The sequence below is a fragment of the Danio rerio genome, chromosome 17, assembly GCF_049306965.1.
Source record: "Danio rerio strain Tuebingen ecotype United States chromosome 17, GRCz12tu, whole genome shotgun sequence".
Lineage (NCBI taxonomy): Eukaryota > Metazoa > Chordata > Actinopteri > Cypriniformes > Danionidae > Danio > Danio rerio.
In genome coordinates, this window is record NC_133192.1 from 35,455,513 (window position 1) to 35,474,861 (window position 19,349).

General features: G+C 37.0%; 2 protein-coding genes across 3 annotated transcripts in view; one reads left to right on the top strand and one right to left on the bottom strand.

Annotated features, from left to right (window-relative positions):
• Window positions 1–19,349, bottom strand: part of LOC137488123 (uncharacterized) — a 590,350-nt gene that overhangs the window by 420,824 nt on the left and 150,177 nt on the right. The window lies entirely within an intron of this gene.
• The window catches only part of fut8a (fucosyltransferase 8a (alpha (1,6) fucosyltransferase)), a 187,294-nt gene that overhangs the window by 29,292 nt on the left and 138,653 nt on the right, over window positions 1–19,349 (top strand).

Here is a 19,349-nt window from a genome sequence, read left to right on the forward strand (position 1 = left end):
AGTGACCACTTGTTTTTTTTTCATCTTTAAAAGTCTCCATAGTCAACTTGACAACACAAACACTGCTGTCACCTCAACAGAAACCCTGCCTCTGCTTCTATTTGATTGGAGAATAAAAAAGTTGAGACTGATGTGTCACGCTTTTTGCGCTCAGAGTTGACAGGACAATATCGATTCAGTCATTTTATACAAGAATCCTGTGTAACCCAAGGTTGAACACTTACATGTAACTAAAGGGGCAAAATAATGACCCAACTAGGATTATGCCTACAACATTTATGTTGACCACCCAATTACATGAGTTACTTTATCACCATTCCCAAAATAGCTTTACTGCTTTCCATGATCTAGATCCAAACAAGGGATCAGGTCCTGAATGAGATGTTTGATAATTATCTTCCTAAAGTCCCTTGAGAGGGATTTTCTGTTGTTTGGTTTGTTTGCTTGTCTTTAATTTTTAATGTACCAATATTAGCACTGACTGTGCATCTACATCAAACTGCAGTTGATAGGTTCTTTGACAACACAAATGATGAATTGCTAACAAAAGTGCTTTAACAGCCAGCCTTAACCCAAGATGAATATGGAACAAATTGGTGGACATGGCCTGAGGAGAAGCCACATTTAGCTGTGTTTATTCTTTAACACCCTTTCTCACTGCTTCCTCTCCTCCGTCACTCTGCTCTGCTTTTTAGCCCTTGAGGCATCTGCAAGCACTGTTTTTTTAAAGTTTTTTTTTGACGAAGCACTTATCAACATATCATTAAAACCGACTGCAGAGCACCAATTCAAACATGAACATCACTTAGCATAATGTTCACATGCCCTACTAGCAATGCATCCAGGAACTGGAGAATAAACATTTGAACATGTATGCGAGTACCCATGCATAAAAATTCTGTTCTGGTGCTCCAAATTTATAATGGCATAAAACACGTCTCACAATTAAAGAAGTGAAGTGTAAATTCCTGAGTATACTGCATTTATCTGCATACACTAAGGTATTTGTACAGTGCACGCAATGTGAACTTCGTCTTCAGAATCATGTGCGCAGGCCAATCCTTCTAACCATGCATATGATGAACACACAGCTGGCACATGCGCTAGTCTAGCTCCAGACTTGCACTTGCAATTTCAGACACCTGCGCTTCCTCTGCAAGTGACGTCAAGTGCAATCACCACCTGCAATTGAAACAATTCATTATAACTAGCTGCTTTGATGTTTAAACGATTAAAATTAGTTTACTACTCTAATGGATTTATTTATCGTCACCTTGGAATTATAAGGTTCTATCAGTGTTCTGAATGATTTTGAGATATTGATCTCAAAATATCCTCATTTTTGTCCGCCACAACCCGGTTCTTCACTTATGTCCACAACACTTCTCCCTCCTCTGGTAACATGCTGAATCTGTTACCCTGATCTGTTCCGGAACCTCGGATTTTACAAATTAGGATTGAGGTAGACTAATTATTAAAGAAACCTTCAGAAGACGTCTGTTTCTTACTCGTTTTGCTGCTTAAAGTCTGAATATATATATATATATATATATATATATATATATATATATATATATATATATATATATATATATATATATATATATATATATACATACATATAAATCCACTGTAGTAGTAAATTAATTTTAAATTAATTAATAAGAACACCCAAACACTGCAGTGCTTTATAATTTTTTTACACAAATAACCCTTCATAATTGAGTGACAGCAATGTTTTGTCAGCTTGTCATCCTCTGAGAAAATGGTTGATGGTCGTCTAGCAAACTATGAACCACTGCCCCCGGTCCACAGTAAAATTGTCAAGCATTGACCAGTCCGCAATGATAAAAAGGTTGAGGACCACTGTCTCACAGGACTCTTACAGGACATCACTAGTCTCTCACAGACATTACTTGTCTAAAATGTTACATCACTAGTCCTTTACAGGTCTCTGGCAAAACATCACTAGTCTATTACAGACACCACTAGTCTTGCACTGGACTCTTACAGGAGATCACTTGTCTCTCGCAGGACTCTTAGGACGGTCTCTCACAGGACATCACTATTCTCTCATAGGACATCACATGTCTCACATATAACTTGTCTCGTACGGGTATTACAGGACAACACTAGTCTCACATACTTCACTAGTCTCTCACAGCACTCTTACAGGACATCACTAGTCTCTCAAAGACATCAGTCTTTTATAGGACATCACTAGTCTCTCACAGGACTCTTAGAGAACATCTTTAGTCAAAGAATGTAGAGTATGCGACTTATAAAACATTAAAAACTGCTCTTTTACTCATACGTTTAAATAGGATCTAAAATGCAGTGGCCTTGAAATGTTGGAAACTCTAGGTTTGTTTTTACTTTGATCTGCACTGAATATCATAGAGAGCCCTGGAAGGCACCTTGATGTGAAGGTACAAATCACAATGTTTCATGCTACATTTTCTCCTCCCACAGAAAACATTATAAGAGAGGCCTTATGTGGTTTAATGCATCAACACATTAGTAGTGAAAGGAACCAGCTTTATTCAAGCAGAAATAAAAGTACAATGCACTAAATGGCATATTTAAGTTAAAATAGCTATAGAAACACTTAAAAGCCATAGTTTAATCAAATGGATTTGATTGGATCCATTTCCATGAGGATTCAATGTGCGTCCTTGTCTTATATTGTTGATCTGAAAACAAAACCACCATACTGTTACATTATCCCCTAAACACAACGCCAACAAAACAAACTTTGTTTGGTTACTTTTTTGTCAGTGACAATGCCTCTGATTGGTCCCTTGCTAATGAAGTCTACAAGAGTTCACATATTTTGCTTTGAGTCTGAAGATCTGCCTACTTAAAATTAATACAAAGACATATATCTAACTATTATCTTTTGGACAGAAAAACTTCCAAACACCAGACAAGAAGATTCCTAGAGCACACATTTCTAGTTCCTGAGTTTATGCACATGTTTTAATAGAGGATTCTTTTGAAGCCTGTCTGTTCAATGGTGTGCGCATGCTAATGTATATGTAAAACGTTTAGCAAATACTTTGGGCTTAAGTGTAAATGTATGTCCATGCCTGCTGTATGTAGCTTTGTGTTCTAGCAGGGCTCCATGCTGTTCACATCGCCTTCAATTTTATGTTCAAAACCAATAATCTTTCAGGCTCTTTGTCTATTTTTGTAAGCCTGGTAGACCTGATTCTCTCACACATCAGTTTGAGAGCAAATTTATGCCAAGTATTTAAATATTGCACACTTGCTCTATTTAGCATTTGGCTCGCATCCATTACATATTTATTTGATAGTCTTAAGATTTTCTTCTCTTAAATACACTTTAAATTTACATCCATGCATCCATTCTTTCATTCATTCATTCAATTTCTGTTTTAACAAATGGTTAGGTTTCCTTTTAACTAGGTTTCCTAGTTGATTTTTAAATAAATTAAACTTCTTTTCAGCTAGCTGGTTTTCTTTATGTCAAAAATGATCCATTACATATTTTTTTTAAAAGTCTCAAGATTTTTTACTCTTAAATACGCTATAAATTTCCATCCATTCATCCGTCCATTCATTATTAATCCATTTTTTTCTGTTGTAACAAAAGGTTTGGCTAGTTGATATGTAAATAAATTAAACTTCTTTTGATATTCCTAAAAATTTCTACTCCTAAATACACTTTAAATTTTTCATCTATCCGTTCGTTTGTTTGTTCGTTCGTTCATTCATTCATTTATTCATTTTCTGTTGTAACAAAAGGTTTGGTTAATTGATATGTAAAATCTCTTTTTTGCTAGCAGATTTTCTTTGTCAGAAATGATCCATTACATATTCATTTGATAGTCTTAAGATTATCTACTTTAAAATACACTTAAAATTTTTATTCCTCCATCCATTTTCTGTTGCATCAAAAGGTTTGGCTTGTTTACGTATATGCAAATAAATGAAACCTTTTTTTTTTATAGCTAGCAGGTTTTCTTTTTGCCCGTTTCCACTGAGTGGTAGTGTGCGGTACATTTCGATACGCTTTTATGGCCATTTCAAAGGTCAAAAGGTACCAAAAAGTGAACCGTATCGTACCACTTTTTAAGTACCCTTTGCAAAGGCAGAGCTAGACGCACAGCTGAAAACTATTGGTTTACAGAAAAACATCACTAGCGCATAAGCAAGCAGGAGAATGAAAACAAAGGAAACAAACCTTGTCGTTGTCTTGATGAACAGCCACAAAGCCAAGAAGAACAAAATCTGAAGTGTCCTGTTTTTGTTTTATGAAAAGTGAGAGCGGTTTCACTTTCTCCAGAGAGCTCACATGTGTGTCTATATTTGAAATAACAAACTTTTTGAGCTCATGATAATAATGTGCGCGTAATAATTGAAGTACATTCGATCCTTTCAGAAACAGACAAACGCGAGAGTGACTCGCAAAAAACAAAGGAGAAGCCGGAAAAAGCAAAGGAGCAAATGATTGTTTTAGCAGCCTAAACCATAAATAAACTCCCATGTTTAACAATTATCATCGCCTTTTGGACTATTATAAACTCGGAATGACGGAATTACTTTCTAACAAGAGGTTATATGTGCTGGTGAAGAATAAGGATACAGATGAGAGGTTTGCACTGACTGTGGGCTATATGTTGTGTGCTGTTTTTGAACCCAAATAAGGACTGTGTGTATGCTGTGTGTAGTTTTTCTGTAATATAATATCATTTTCTGTAATACAATATAATCAATTTATATTGTAATTGGTAACATCGGAGACTATAAGGGGGTGTATGTGTTCATGTATGTTGCATTTATTTATTTATTTTGTATAATTGCAGACGTTACAGTAGGCTATTCCCCACTGTTATTGATCTGCAGTTATAATCAAGTTATTGAGTATATTAAGTATTTATGTGTATAAAGCATCTGATTTGTGAGACGTGCTTCTCATATGATATTGGAACAACCTATTCAGCTTTACTTTGAGCAAGATTTCCTTGAGCGAGAATGACTTCGAGTGAAACTACTATTGGTACCCTTTTGGTAGTAAAAACACAAGCCTGATAAAGGTGACCCGTACCGTACCATACTATACCAGTCAGTGAAAACGAACCATTAATGCCAAAAATGATTCATTACATATTCATTATTTATCATTTGTTTGTGGTTATTGGTTGAGGTGTGAACCTACACTGATCTCACGGTTCAGTTACGATTATCATGCCATCGATTCAGTTCAATTCGATATCTCGGTGCATCACAGTGCATTGACGATACTTTCCATACACAGTTTTAAATATGGGGGGTTCTGTGTTTATAAGTAGTTGGAGTGTTGTTAATACTCACCCTCACTTCCCTCGCCATAGTAAGCTACGGTGACATACCGTATATGAGATAAATGACGTCAGTACATAATAACCGGTTTTTATTATTAATGAACTGATACCGAATTGTCAGCGTATGCACCGAAGAAACAATTAATTTTGACACCCCTAGTAAATGGGCTGGTCATTTACAGTCTATAAAGTCTTTGGTTCGACAAACATTTGTGTTTTTTTTTTTTTTTTTCAAATAAGAGACAGACTGTAAATCTTAGGTTTATGTAACTCTTTAAAGTCACTGTGTCAGCTATATTCTATATAGTAGCACACTAGCATATAGATGGCTTCAAAGGGAATAGACAATAGCTAAAAGCCAGAAAAGAGAACGGACAAAAATAAATGTTTCCGAACAGTTGTGATTGTGTCAGTGGGAGAAGGAGAGTGAGAAAGAGAGCAGCATTTGGAGAAATGAGACCAAACAACGTTTTCTTTCAGACTATTTCAGTCTACCCTGCATTTTTCTTTCTCTCTTCACTTCCCTTTTTTTTTTGAATCACCAGTTTGTCTGTGTGGGACCTTAGACACAAACACACACACACACACACACACACACACACACACACACACACACAGATATATTCTCAGGAACTTAGTTCATTTAGAGGCGGGTGCACTCTGGAATCTTACCAAGAGGCTGGTATCTTAGACAGCATCCGCACATCGCAAACGATTTACTTGTCAGAAAGTCTTTGTTTGCTTAGTGTGACTTCCTAACACATTAATTGCCTTTGTGGAGAATGTAAGCTCCAACTGAGTTCTGGCAGTGTCAGAAATGTCAGGGCATATGCCTTGAGCGCCATTGTTTTCTTATTCATTTGTTTACAAATATTTATGGCCTTTTAAATTGCCATGCAAATATAATGACAATTGACAAGCACAAACACAGATAAGTGGATGAGGATGTTTCTACAGATTTTTACAGAAAAACGTAAATATATTTTTCCTTTGCCTTGTTGCCTAAAGTGTTGATTTACAAATATGTTTTAATCAATACAGTCTAGTCTAGGCATAGGATGATAACCGGTTTCAATATTTACAGTGGTTTGAAAAAGTCAAGGTTTTAGTACTGCTAAAATGTTCTGTTATACCATTTCAAAGGTATATCTAAGATATATTTTTGCTGTGTTGTACAGAAATCTGTGTTTTTGAAACTAATGAAGAGAGCAGAAGTCGATTACTTATTTTAACTATTTAGCCTGACATGTTTACTGTTCTAAAATACAGTTTCTTAAAATAAAATAAATTGTGTTCAAAGTGGATATTTTTTTGTTTTACCCAGACCTTTAAAAAGTACTTGTTTTCCTAGTTATCGCATTACTGTGAAACAGTGGTATTTTTATCCAAGGTTATCATACCGTCAGAAAATTATACTGGCCCATAGCTAATAGTCTCATTGGGAAAATGTGCCCTAGTGTACATTTTAGAGAATGTAGAAATATGTGCTCGTGAGTACATTGGGCTACATTTTATGTGTAAAATGAAAGCTACAGACGGTATAGCTGAATGCTTACCTCCATATAGACATTCTAAGTTGACTGGTTTGCTCAGTAGTTCACTGTGAACAGTGATAGACTTGAGATTTAAAGTGGAGTGGAGAAGACTGGGGTTTGAGTCAGATTAAGGACAGTTCCAGAAACCAGAAAAAACCAAACCCAAAAAAACAGTTTGAGGTTGCGGTAGAAGCATGCGGCTGCGATGGCTTAACTCCTCTTGCTTGCTTGGGTTTAGGGAAGGGGTGTGTGAGTCAGTCAATATCAAGCTGCATATTATAGAGAAGCCAACCATCTTCTTCTAAGGATGCAGATGAGAAGGATGTTAATATACGCAGAAATGTGTACATCAAAAGGTGTCACGGTGGTGCAGTAGGCAGCAGGATCGCCTCACAGCAAGAAGGCCACTGGTTCGAGCCTCGGGTGGGTCAGTTGGTATTTCTTTGTGGAGACCCCTAATTTATAAAGGGACTAAGCCCTAATGAATGTGTACAGTGGCCTCTGGTGGATTTATGAGAAAATGTGTCCCTGTAACGTTTTTAAGATCATCTAAAATGTACATGGCACACTGTAGTTGATTTGTAAAAACAAAGCGGCACAAAAACATAGTCCAGGGGGTTCAAGGGGTTTTCAAAAATGTAGTCCTGGGCACATATTCCCCATGAGCCTGGGTTGTAAAATAGGAAATTTTCTAGTTTAAGTCTAGTTTAAGGATATTTATTAGCTAGTGACAAAATTTGCGTTTAAAAATACAAAACTTATATAAACATTTAAAACTTGCAGTTAATTAAATATTTTTTATGTCACCTCATACTTTAGTTCAGGGGTCACCAAACTTGTTCCTGGAGGGCCGGAGTCCTGCAGGTTTTAGCTCCAACCCTTATCAAACGCACCTGATCAAGCTAATCAAGGTCTTATCTAGGTATACCTGAAACACCCAAGCAAGTGTGTTGAGGCAAGTTGGAGCTAAACCCTGAAAGGACACCGGCCCTCCAGGACCGAGATTTGTGACCCCTGCTTTAGTTTCTTGTCAAATCAAAATCAAATGCTCTCTAGTCTCTAACATGTCCCGTCCCCTTCAAGACGCTTTTCATTAGCTTTTTATTTGATGTGCTTCAGCCACTCTTGCTGTCTGAGCTGTGATCAAAATGAACCGCTATTGGCTGTTTTATTAAAAGGGGCAGAGCTACTCTGTCCCATCCTCTCTTCATTTCTCAGTTGAGATTATGTCAAACATCAAATATAAAATGCCCCTTTTAAAACCCTTTATGGGGCCTTGAATACAGTGCTGTTAATCTCGGTAGTTATGTTCTAAAAATAGCCCGCAATAGGTGAAATCTGCGAAGTAGTCACCTTTATTTTTTACAATTATTATAGATATTTTATAGGCTGTAAAACCCCTCATGACAGTTTTCATAGTATACACTTTTCTCAGAGAGGCATGAACATTTTCACACTTTTCTCTGGTGTTTAAACACTCGCTTAACCTCTACTTTCCTTTAGCATGTCCAGAAGTCCAACTTTTTGTGCGATGGTTAGTATCTTTCTTTTGCTTGGCACTTCAGTGTCACACTGCTAGCGATTAAAGATTTATGTAAACTTGTACTGTACAGGTGACACGGTACATAGGAGATTAATTGACAATAGTCTACAGCCAATCAGGACGCAGATGATGCATTTTATTTACATTAAAAACTAATTCCTTTGTTTTTATATTATTTTTTGTAAGTGTCACTTGTTCTGTTTTTAATGTAGTAAAGAGCATCTGTCTTGTTCAGTTTAGTTTAAGCTTAAATTAAAACTTATTGCTTGTTAAGCTTACAAAGACATGAAAAAAACGGACATTTTTATCATAATTGTTCACAGGTTAATCATTAATAATCATTATAATCCATATTTTTTATAACTGATCATCAATCAAAACTCAATAAGTGTGACAGGCCCAGTGGGAATGTGACACATACTGATGTTATGAAACGGCCAGAATATTTTTGCTGCATTTATGCCATGTCATAATTACAGGACTCACATGCATATTATTCAATGACAACCCAGATGTTTTACTCTGAGTTGTTCACTGACTCTCAATTATGTGTTTCTGCAGCTACATCATGCCAAAATTAATCTGTATAATCTGACGAATCAATACATAAACCACCAAACAAATGATACATGAACATCGTTATGTAGATGCATTCAAAAGAGAGTTCACCCACAAGTAAAAATGTTTACACAAATTACTCACCCTTAAGTGGTTCTACAACTTTTATATATATATATATATATATATATATATATATATATATATATATATATATATATATATATATATATATATATATATATATATATGTATGTATGTATATATATATATATATATATATATATATATATATATATATATATATATATATATATATATATATTAGGGATGTAACGGTATCAGAATTTCACGGTACGGTAATACCTCGGTATGAATGTCACGGTACGGTATTTATTGAATCATTTACAGGAAAAAACAAAACTTATGAAAATACTCCAAAAAAGTGCCAAAAGTGTCAATGACATACAAATTAGCCATCTATCTGTAAGCTTTGAAACAGGAACTTCAATTTTAATAACAAAAAAAATATTAAACCATGTAAAAAAATTAAGTTTCAATTTAGTAGTGTTGAAAACTCATCACATTCAACATTTAATCACTCACTCACTTAGATAGAGATGGGTTTAAAGGAAAATTTTCATATAAATATCATCTGGTAAAAGCTGGTATCTCTGGGTATTTACAATGTCCCCTGCAACAGAAAAAACCCCTCTCATTTGGGACTGAGGTTTCTGGGACAGAGAGATATGACTTGGCCCAGGTTGACAGCAGTGGGTAACGTTGTGCATTGTCTTTCCCCCACTTGAGAGGACAAACCATGAGTGAGATAGAGATCTCATGTCTGCATCAATCTGAACAGTGTGCTGTGTTTCTGCAGTCCCCATGACTGATTATTAGTCCTATTCCCCAACTTGCAGGCACGTGCACACACAGGGCTTACCTGTGCAGTGCACATGCCCTTTTTAGTCTTGGATAGAAAGTTCCCTTCCAAAATGATCAAAAGTGCCCCCGCGACGCGACATACCCTCCGTCCCCGCTTTACAGTACGCGCGCGACAACACAGCTGATAAGAACTCGCGCGACAACACCGCTATTCAGTACGCGCGCGACAACACAGCTGATAAGAACTCGCGCGACAACACCACTATTCAGTACGCGCGCGACAACACAGCTGATAAGAACTCGCGCGACAACACCACCATTCAGTACGCGCGCGGCGAAAACACCCAGCTCTTTTTCATCCCCGCTTCTAGCAGCACACTCCATTTCCGCATTACTGGATCTGTAGCGACAACAGACCGCAAGGGATTATGGCCAAGCCTGGGCTGAGTTTCCGGTACCTCCCGTTCGCTTCATTCACCTGAGCAAATTTTCTCAGAAGACCTATAGTTTTACCGAGTCATGCGACTACGGTAATATCGAAAAAAATTAATATTGCGGTATGACGGTATTTACAATACCGTTACATCCCTAATATATATGGAATATATTTTGAAGAATGTTGTAAAGCGGTAATTGTTGACAATTACTATAAAGGTCTGTGTTTACTGGTTTTTAAAAAATTTTCACAAGGGTGTAGGCCTGTTACGATATCTTTTTTTTTTGTGGTACGATTTATAGCACCAAAATTTATTGAGATAAACAATATTATTGTCATTTTGAGACTATTTTGACATTAATAGCATCATAATGCAAGTACACTCTTCTAAAGAACAAATAATATTTTATTCTTAAGAATATTACATTAAATTATACACTATTGAAAAAATCCGTAATTTTACGCAAAAACATAAAAACGTAAATTAACAGATGTGAAATTGCTAAAATTTACCAGAAATTTCAATTTAAGGAAATTTCTATAATTTAAAGTCCATTATTTTACAGTAAGTTTATGTAATTTAACGTGTTATTTTACCTTTTTTTTTCAGCACCCCAGCTGCCAGAAAAAAAACGTTAAATTACAATTTTTTTTACTGTGTAGTCATTTTAACAATTTATTATTTAGTCATTGAAATCAAATTGTGAAAAATATATATTCTAAACAAATAAATAATAATAAAAGGTATCAAAAATGTCCAAAGTAAAAAGAACTACAAAAAAGCAACAGATCTATTTCAGTCATCAAGCACCCACATGTAAATATACTGTAGTAATTTATCGTAAATACTATAGTTTACACAGATCTTCTAAATGTCGTGGACGCAGTATTACTAGTCGAGATCACATGTAATATAAGCATGCAAATCCCTTTGCTTGAGCGCAGATTTTCTCTGTTCATGCACAAAACTTCTTGCACGCCCTCAAATATACGCAGCTCAAGCGCATATTTTCTTGTGCGCTCTCAAATAAACACTGCCGAAGTGCGATTTAGTGCAATTATGTAACAAGTATGTCTTCAACATTTATTAGATTTGCTAGGAGTATTAATGAATGTCTCCAGTAAACCTGTAGAACAGCATTTATGTGTCCTGAAGTAAAGGTAAACGACTATAAACTCCAGCAATATAATGTCATTGTATGCAGAGTCTTAGACCTTTATCTGTAAATAAAGTATAATTATGCAAACTGTGTTTATCTTAACTGAAAGCTATGTCATGTTTTCTGGCATCATGCATCGTGCAGCCCAGTCAGTAAGTCAGTTAGTCAGCATGTAACCTTAAGGGGTTAAACAAATAGCGCACAGCCCTACTACAATTACAGAAAAGTTTGCTCTGTTATAATTCACTTACATTTTGATACGTATTGATGTGATTATAAACCGCTATTAAAAATAAAAAAACAAGCAACCACTGAAGGTTTTGAATAAAAAGCTGTTATGTAGCCGTGGGTGGAATATATTTTGGTGTGGCGCCCCACCATGGAAGAATGAATGTAGCGGGTAAATGAATCATACTGACACTGACACCTTCAATAGAGGTAGAAATTTTCAATCAATCAATTAAGTATGGGCTATATATATTGCATTACCAAAAATGATTGAGGACATGTCCATGTATTGTGCGATAAGTCCATATATTGATTATAGTGACAGGCCAACAACGCTATCTTAGTTTAAAAAAAAAAAAAAAATATATATATATATTTATATATATTTATAGCGTGGATCATTTGGCATATGTGAATCCAGCATTCGCGCTCGGATTCACGCCAAAACAATTACTCCAAGATTACTTGAATGAGGTGGTCTCAGCTCGATTGAAGCGAACTCTAGAGCGGATCGATTGTAGTGAGAATGCAATGAGATCTGAGCCCGGTTAAATCACAGTGTTTTATGGATATGTAATAAGCATACGTCTAACTTCTCTCGTAAGTTTCGGGAGTCTCCTGCAAATGCACAGAGACTCCCGGACGCCTGCAAATGAGTGATAATCTCATGAAAATCACGCGTCTTCCTCCCAGTCCTCAAATACATGGCGCACCCTTCTCACCTCACCCCACCCCATCCCTCCTTGCTCCTCAGACTCGTCGCACCACCAAACCACCACCACCCGACAGCTGAGTGGGTCTCTGCAAAATAAACTGTGAAACTCTGACCAATGTGAGGAGAGTTTACTCACACCTGACATGTTTTAGCTCTTTTGGTCCGTTTAGAAACTTTGCCATGTGAAAGCGAAATGCACCAAGAACAGAGCAACAATGTAACAATTGTGATCCCTGTTTCAGAACAAATGAATCGATTCTCTGGTGTGAAAGCACCCTAAGACATTGACCTACAATGTGTAATGTAGTTTAGACATGAAATATCTGCTTAGCTATACAGCAATTTAGCATGTCTCCACATGATGTTGCCAAGGTCAGATGGTTTAAGTCAGAGTTTAACTGTTGTAATTATGATCTGATGACAAGAAAGTATTTTAAATACACAAAAAAGGAAAGTAATTATTACATAAGCTCCAATGCATCTTATGTATCACTCAGAAAAGTATTGTGACAAGACTGTCGATGTTGCAGTCTGTCAAAGGGTCATTTTGGGGTCACATCATGTGAAATGACAAGCAGATGTTTTCAGAGACAGCAAAAATCGCAGTTTATGTCCTCGACTAGCTGTCAAAGACTCCAGATCGCTTGTCATTTTCACATACTCTTTTCAGTGACAGCATATGTTTGTGAATGTGTGTGTTTTGTGAGGTGCTGGTATAGCAGCATTACAGGCCTGCCAACACCTCCCACTGCTTTTGACCCCTTCAGGAGACGCAGCCATCCAGAAATGCCCATCTGTGCCTCTACCTCCTCCGGCGAGATCTCAGTGTGTGTGTGTATGCGCTTATACCTGGCACTGATCCACACACATTTACAGTGCGAATCCACTGCAGGAGGGTTTGCGGTTTGCCACCGCCCCATCATCCCCATGTGCTTGTAGAGACAGTGCAAGTCTGCAGCTGCTGCCCAGCATGAATAGAAACATATTACAGCGGCGCCCATCACATGCCCACTGACACGTCGCCTTGTATTTCACCTTTAATCTCCAACTCTGCTGACTTCGAGTAAACACTCTGCTCATGAGTCAGTGTTTGTAATGGGTTTCATGACAAATGCTTGGTTTTGCAAAGATTATTCGGTTTTTCTTTTGATATGTCAGATATTCATAAAAACAAAATATCCCGAGGGCCATGGAAGTCTTGTGAAAACGATGACAAATGTTAGCGCTGACTGTCAACTGGTGAAAAAGTTGACCTGTAATTTTCTGTAATACTTAACATTTTTGGGCGACGCAGTGGCGCAGTAGGTAGTGCTGTCGCCTCACAGCAAGAAGGTCGCTGGGTTGCTGGTTCAAGCCTCTGCTCGGTTGGCGTTTCTGTGTGGAGTTTGCATGTTCTCCCTGTGTTCACAAGGGTTTCCTCTGGGTGCTCAGGTTTCTCCCACAGTCCAAAGACATGTGGTACAGGTAAATTGGGTGGGCAAAATTGTCTGTAGTGTATAAGTGTGTGTGTGAATGAGTGTGTGTGGATGTTTCCCAGAGATGGGTTGCGGCTAGAAGGGCATCCGCTGTGTAAAACGTGCTAGATAAGTTGGCGGTTTATTCCGCTGTGGTGACCCCGGATTAATAAAGGGACTAAGGGAAAATTTATTTTTTTCTTTTTAGATTAATTGTGAATATAGGATGTTGAAGACCAGTTTGTATAATATTTGGCTACGTATTTCATGCATCTTTTTGGTAATGTAAGTTAAAGGAGAATTTGTTTTACATTTACACTAATGATCACATCCTGTGTAATGTAAAACTCTCACTATTTATTTAACCATTAACTATGACTTTTGCCTCATTAAAGTCATAATTTGCTGCTTTTTTCATAGTTATTATGGTAGTAGTTGGGTTTAAGTATTTGGGTACGATTGTGCAGAGTATGTAGTTCATAACAGCCAATATCTCAATAATAGTCAGGTAATAAGCCACTAGTAAATATTGAGAAATTTGTTACTTAACTTTGTTTAACTCCTTTATATATATATTTTTCAATATAGAGCAGTGGTTCCCAAAGTGGGCGTCGTGGGACAATGACAGGGGGTCGCTTGGTGATTTAACAAATTAAAATAAATTTGATTTAACTATTAGAATTAAAATGTTTTAACCAAAACCCACAGAAGATAACATAGTAGTTTTTTTAATATAAAAAACAGCAACATGCAAAATTATCTTTTTTTTTTTTTCATTGGATTGGTGTGTTTACGTTAGATTAACAGCACACCAAAAGCATCAGCTGCAGCAAATTGATTTTATAGCACCAGGTTAAACTTTCTGACACCTTTATGGCAGTCAAATACATTAAAAATAAATACAACTGAATATCGAAAATGATCTCTAATTGGCAGTCTCCAAAATTAAACCAAGAATAGACTTGTGCTGAAATCATTCTTTCTCTTTAGTTAAGATTAATATTAAATGAAACAAATTAATAAATGACTATAAAAACGATATGGTTGTTGTTGCACTTTTTTGTGTTGTCAATATGCATGTGTTTATGTAGGCCTGTTGTTGTGTGCATTGTTTGTATATTTATAACCACCTCAGAGGAATTTGTGAGTTGCGAGTCACTGGCATTATTATTTTAGGGGTCATGGGCTGAACAGTTTGGGGACCCCTGATATAGAGAATGGAAAATTAACAATGATTGATAAACAAATAAATAGTTATCTTGAATCGGTCAAAAAAATTTGCCATATTGTCCAACTATGCATTCAGCTAGATGTAATAATATTTTAAAATGTATTGTTTGTACATTTTAAAGGGGTCATGAACTGAGAAGCCCAAATTAACCTGCTCATTGACATAAGTGCTTATAGTGCTATTAAACATCCTATAGGTTCTAGAACTCAACACTTTGTGGTTTCTCTAAAATCAACTTAAATTGAAAGCAGTCAGACAAAACCAACACAGGCTCATTGTGAAAATGTATCCCTATATATATATATATATATATATATATATATATATATATATATATATATATTTCTGAAGATCGTGAATTATGTAGCCAGAAGTATGTATGGCTGCATTTCGTCTTTAAAATAAGCGCTACAGGGTGGTATGTTGCCGTTCATTTGCGCGCTTACTAGCTGACCGCTTACCTCCCTATGGGCAGCTTTTCTGCAGTTACCAGTTTGTCCACTGGCTCACTGTGTACGTCGGTGGACTTGAGACATAGAGAGGAGTTGACCACGATGACAGGGTTTGAGTTCGGTGAAGAAAAGTTCCAGAAGATGTTTAAGACAAAAACTGAAGACAATAAATAAAATAAACAAGTAATGGGTCAATCGATGCTTATAAAAACACTATTGGTTGGGTTTAGGGAAGGTGAAGGATGGATCAGATGATCAGTCAGTCAGTCATCCAGTCAGTAAGTCAGACGATAGCGACGTCTTGTGGATTTACGCGAGAAAAGCGAGCGCGAATGGCACTCATGAGAGAAATTTGAGATCTCAAAAAGCCTGCACATCGGCCTCTGGTGGCTCCGCTAAAACAAAAACTGCTAAAAAAAATTTGCTCCTGGGACGTATTTGGTGCTCTCCAGAAATTTATTTAGTGCTAAGTTTTAAGAATGAGCCTCGGTTGGACATAACCACATTCTGGAATGTTCTCTATTATGTAAATCAGGGATGTCAAACTCAATTCCTGGAGGGACGCAGCTCTGCACACTTTAGTTCCAACCTTAATTAAACACACCTGATCAAACTAATTGAGTTCTTCAGGCTTGTTTTGAAACCTACATGTAAGTGTGTTGGAGCAGGGTTGGAACTAAACAGGAATTGAGTTTGATCTCCCTGATGTAAATGGTGGATAAGCCCCACCTTCTCAGAATATCGACGGCCGATTCTGCTTGATGGCCTGATTAGACCTTTTAATATGCAAAAATGTTAGCCAATCACATAGTAGGCATTTACTTTTGAGTCTACAATTGGTCATGTTCATTCAAACAGAGCTTTCTGGTGATTAATGTCAAAAACAGCACAGAAAATAGACAATTACTTTAAAATTATCACTTTTAAGTAAAAATATTGATTGCAGTATAAGTGGACCTGAGAGAACAATACATAATAGAACAAAAAATAGGTAGTTCATGACCTTTATTATGGAATTAAATACACTTTGCCATATATAGCTCTTTATTTAGTCAGTTTTAATGCATTTGTTTTTTAACTTTAGTACTTTTTCATATTTTGTTTACTGGTTTATTTTTTTAACTGATTTAAATAATTTGTAACTGGCTATTAATTCAGTAGTTTTGTTTTTCTTTCTGTTCTGTTACAGTATATTTTTATTTATTTTCTTTCTTTACTCTTTCAATTTGCTGTAAAAGGCCACAAGGTGTGACATTTGTCATTTCAGTTTTCGGAAGTGGATTTATCAGCACCCTCATACCCTGCATTGATTCAGGCTTAGTAGCAGACTTCTCCCAGACAATCCCTGCAGGATTACATCACCAAAGTGTGAACTAGGAAGAGGGCCGCAAGCCTTCACTTTCACACAGGTGCGAACATATTATTTAGCAGGAACATCCTGGAAAGTCGATGGTGTAAAACCCGGCATTGCACTTGGTGCAAATCATGTTCAAAATTTGTTGCATCACATATATCTTAAAACAGGCTTTAGGGAATGACAAAACACGCCACTTCGCCTGTGCAAAGAATTTGTCACCGTAACTATAAGAGCAGACACTGCGGCGGATACCCTCCCTGCAGCTGACTGGGATGCCAATGACCAAAGCACTCATAAATCATTCCGATTGGACTTTGCGGAGACAGGATCCACACATCTCTCCCTTCCTCAGTCAGAATTCCAATGTCTGGAGCTGAAATATTAAGCACCGGCATCTCATAGGTGCGGTAGCTCTGGAAGAGAGCATTTAATAAAACATAACTAGCTTTGCCTTGTCTGTGCTCTAATACACCAAGCACAGGATTTGCGATCGACTCTCCCTTCTTCTATACCGAGAGTGCTGTGCCATGAAATATGAATTTCTTCACTTCTCTTCTGCGGGAGATGGTTTCACCTCACATGAGATCAGGATTGTTATTTTGATCCGAAATTGCACCTAAATTATTCATGTCACTATCGTCACTAAGTGCTTTCATATTAAAGTTACCCGCACAGTTGTCAATTTCATAAAGCAATAGATGTTTGTACCTGAAGTACACTTTTTTGGGGGAAACAGGAAGCTCTTCTGTAAAACTAAAAAATGCAGCAAGGTCAAGTTGACTGTTTTATGAAAGCTGTTCCTGCAACAGATGAATATTTTAAAAAGGTCACTATTTTTCACCCAATTTTGACCAAATATCTAACCCAGGCTCATTCTGATTACGTACCCCTATATAGATTTCTGGAGAGAGCAAAATACATCCTAAGATTACGTTTTTTGCAGTTTTTGTTTTCGTGAATCTGCCAAAGGCCGCTGTGTACGCATTTTCAAATCTCAAATATCACTCGTTAGTATCACTCACGCCTGATTTTCTTACGTAAATCCACCAGAGGCCGCTGTTGACTGACTGACTGAGCAACTGACCAATCCCACCACCCTCTCTCTTACCTAAATCCAACCAATAGTATTTTGAAAAGCAGCTATTGACCCGCCCACTCACTTCTCTAAACTCAATCGCAGTGTTTTAAAAAGCAACCCAGAAAAAGAAAAACCCCCTGATTTTTACCATGTTTTCAGATTTTACCTTGCTCTCACCGTTATTCACTTGTTTATTTTATTTTTGACTATATTTTATTTAGACTTGTTTTTTTCTTACGTGCTTTCTGGAACTATTCTTAACCAGACTCGAACCCCATCATCACAGTCAACTCCGCTCTACATGTCAAGTCCGCCGACATACGTGTAAAGCTACCAGACAAACTGGTAACAGTGGAAAAGCCGTCCACATGCAGGTAAGCAGTCAGCTGGTTACCGTCAAAAGCAACGGCGTCATGCTGCCCCTTAGCGTTCGTTTTAAAGACAAAAAGCAGCTATACGTAACTCTGGCTACATTATTCGCAATCTTCAGAAACGTATATAGGGCTACGTTTTCAGAATGGGTTTATGTTGCAAATATCCGACCATACTGAGATCTTATGAAAGGGCTTTGGTAAACATCCGCATTACACAAGGTATCTTTCTTTTCTTTTAATCCGACTGAGACCATATTAGACATATTCAAATGTTTACTTCTGAATGAAATTGAATTTGGATCAAGCTCAGTCAGACATAAGCACCTCATCGAATGAGGTGTTTACGTAAAGGCTTTACAGTCCTCAATTTTAATTCGAGCTCTTACGATTGCAAGTTTAGTTGTTTGAAACTTTTTTTAATAGATTAGATGTCGTATTGAACTTTGCTGTGAATGAAAACAAAGCTGTGAGCAATAGAATAAAAGTCTTTACCAAGGCTCATGCTATATACAACTCCCTGAGAACGTAATTTGACAACTCATAACTTTCAAACCCGATTTATGGAGTTAACGAGTCATTTCTTCAGCAGAACAATCAGTATGTTGTTAAACAATCCGCTGAACACACTGTACTGTGTCCCTCATTGCCTTGCTTTCATTCTTGTCAGAAATTTAATGGTACTAAGGTTTATTCTCACAAGAAATTCATTTTATTTTATAGTCAGAAACAGGCCTTTGTGATGTTTTTATGCCTGTGTGTGCGTTTGTACTTTTTTATGCTGCATTGTGGAGACCAAATGTCCTTACAAGGGTGGGGACTGGCCTTTGGATTGGGTTGCAAAGAGTGTGGGTTGGGATAGGGCATGTAGTTTGGTCTATAGAAAGTCTCACTGAAACCTATTATACATACATTTTTGGACTTTGGCCTAATGTTTTTTTTTTTTTCTGTTACAACTGATGTTGCCATTCATCTTGCGCTCTGTTGCCACGGCAGCAGGGGAGAGTGGGTGTCACTGG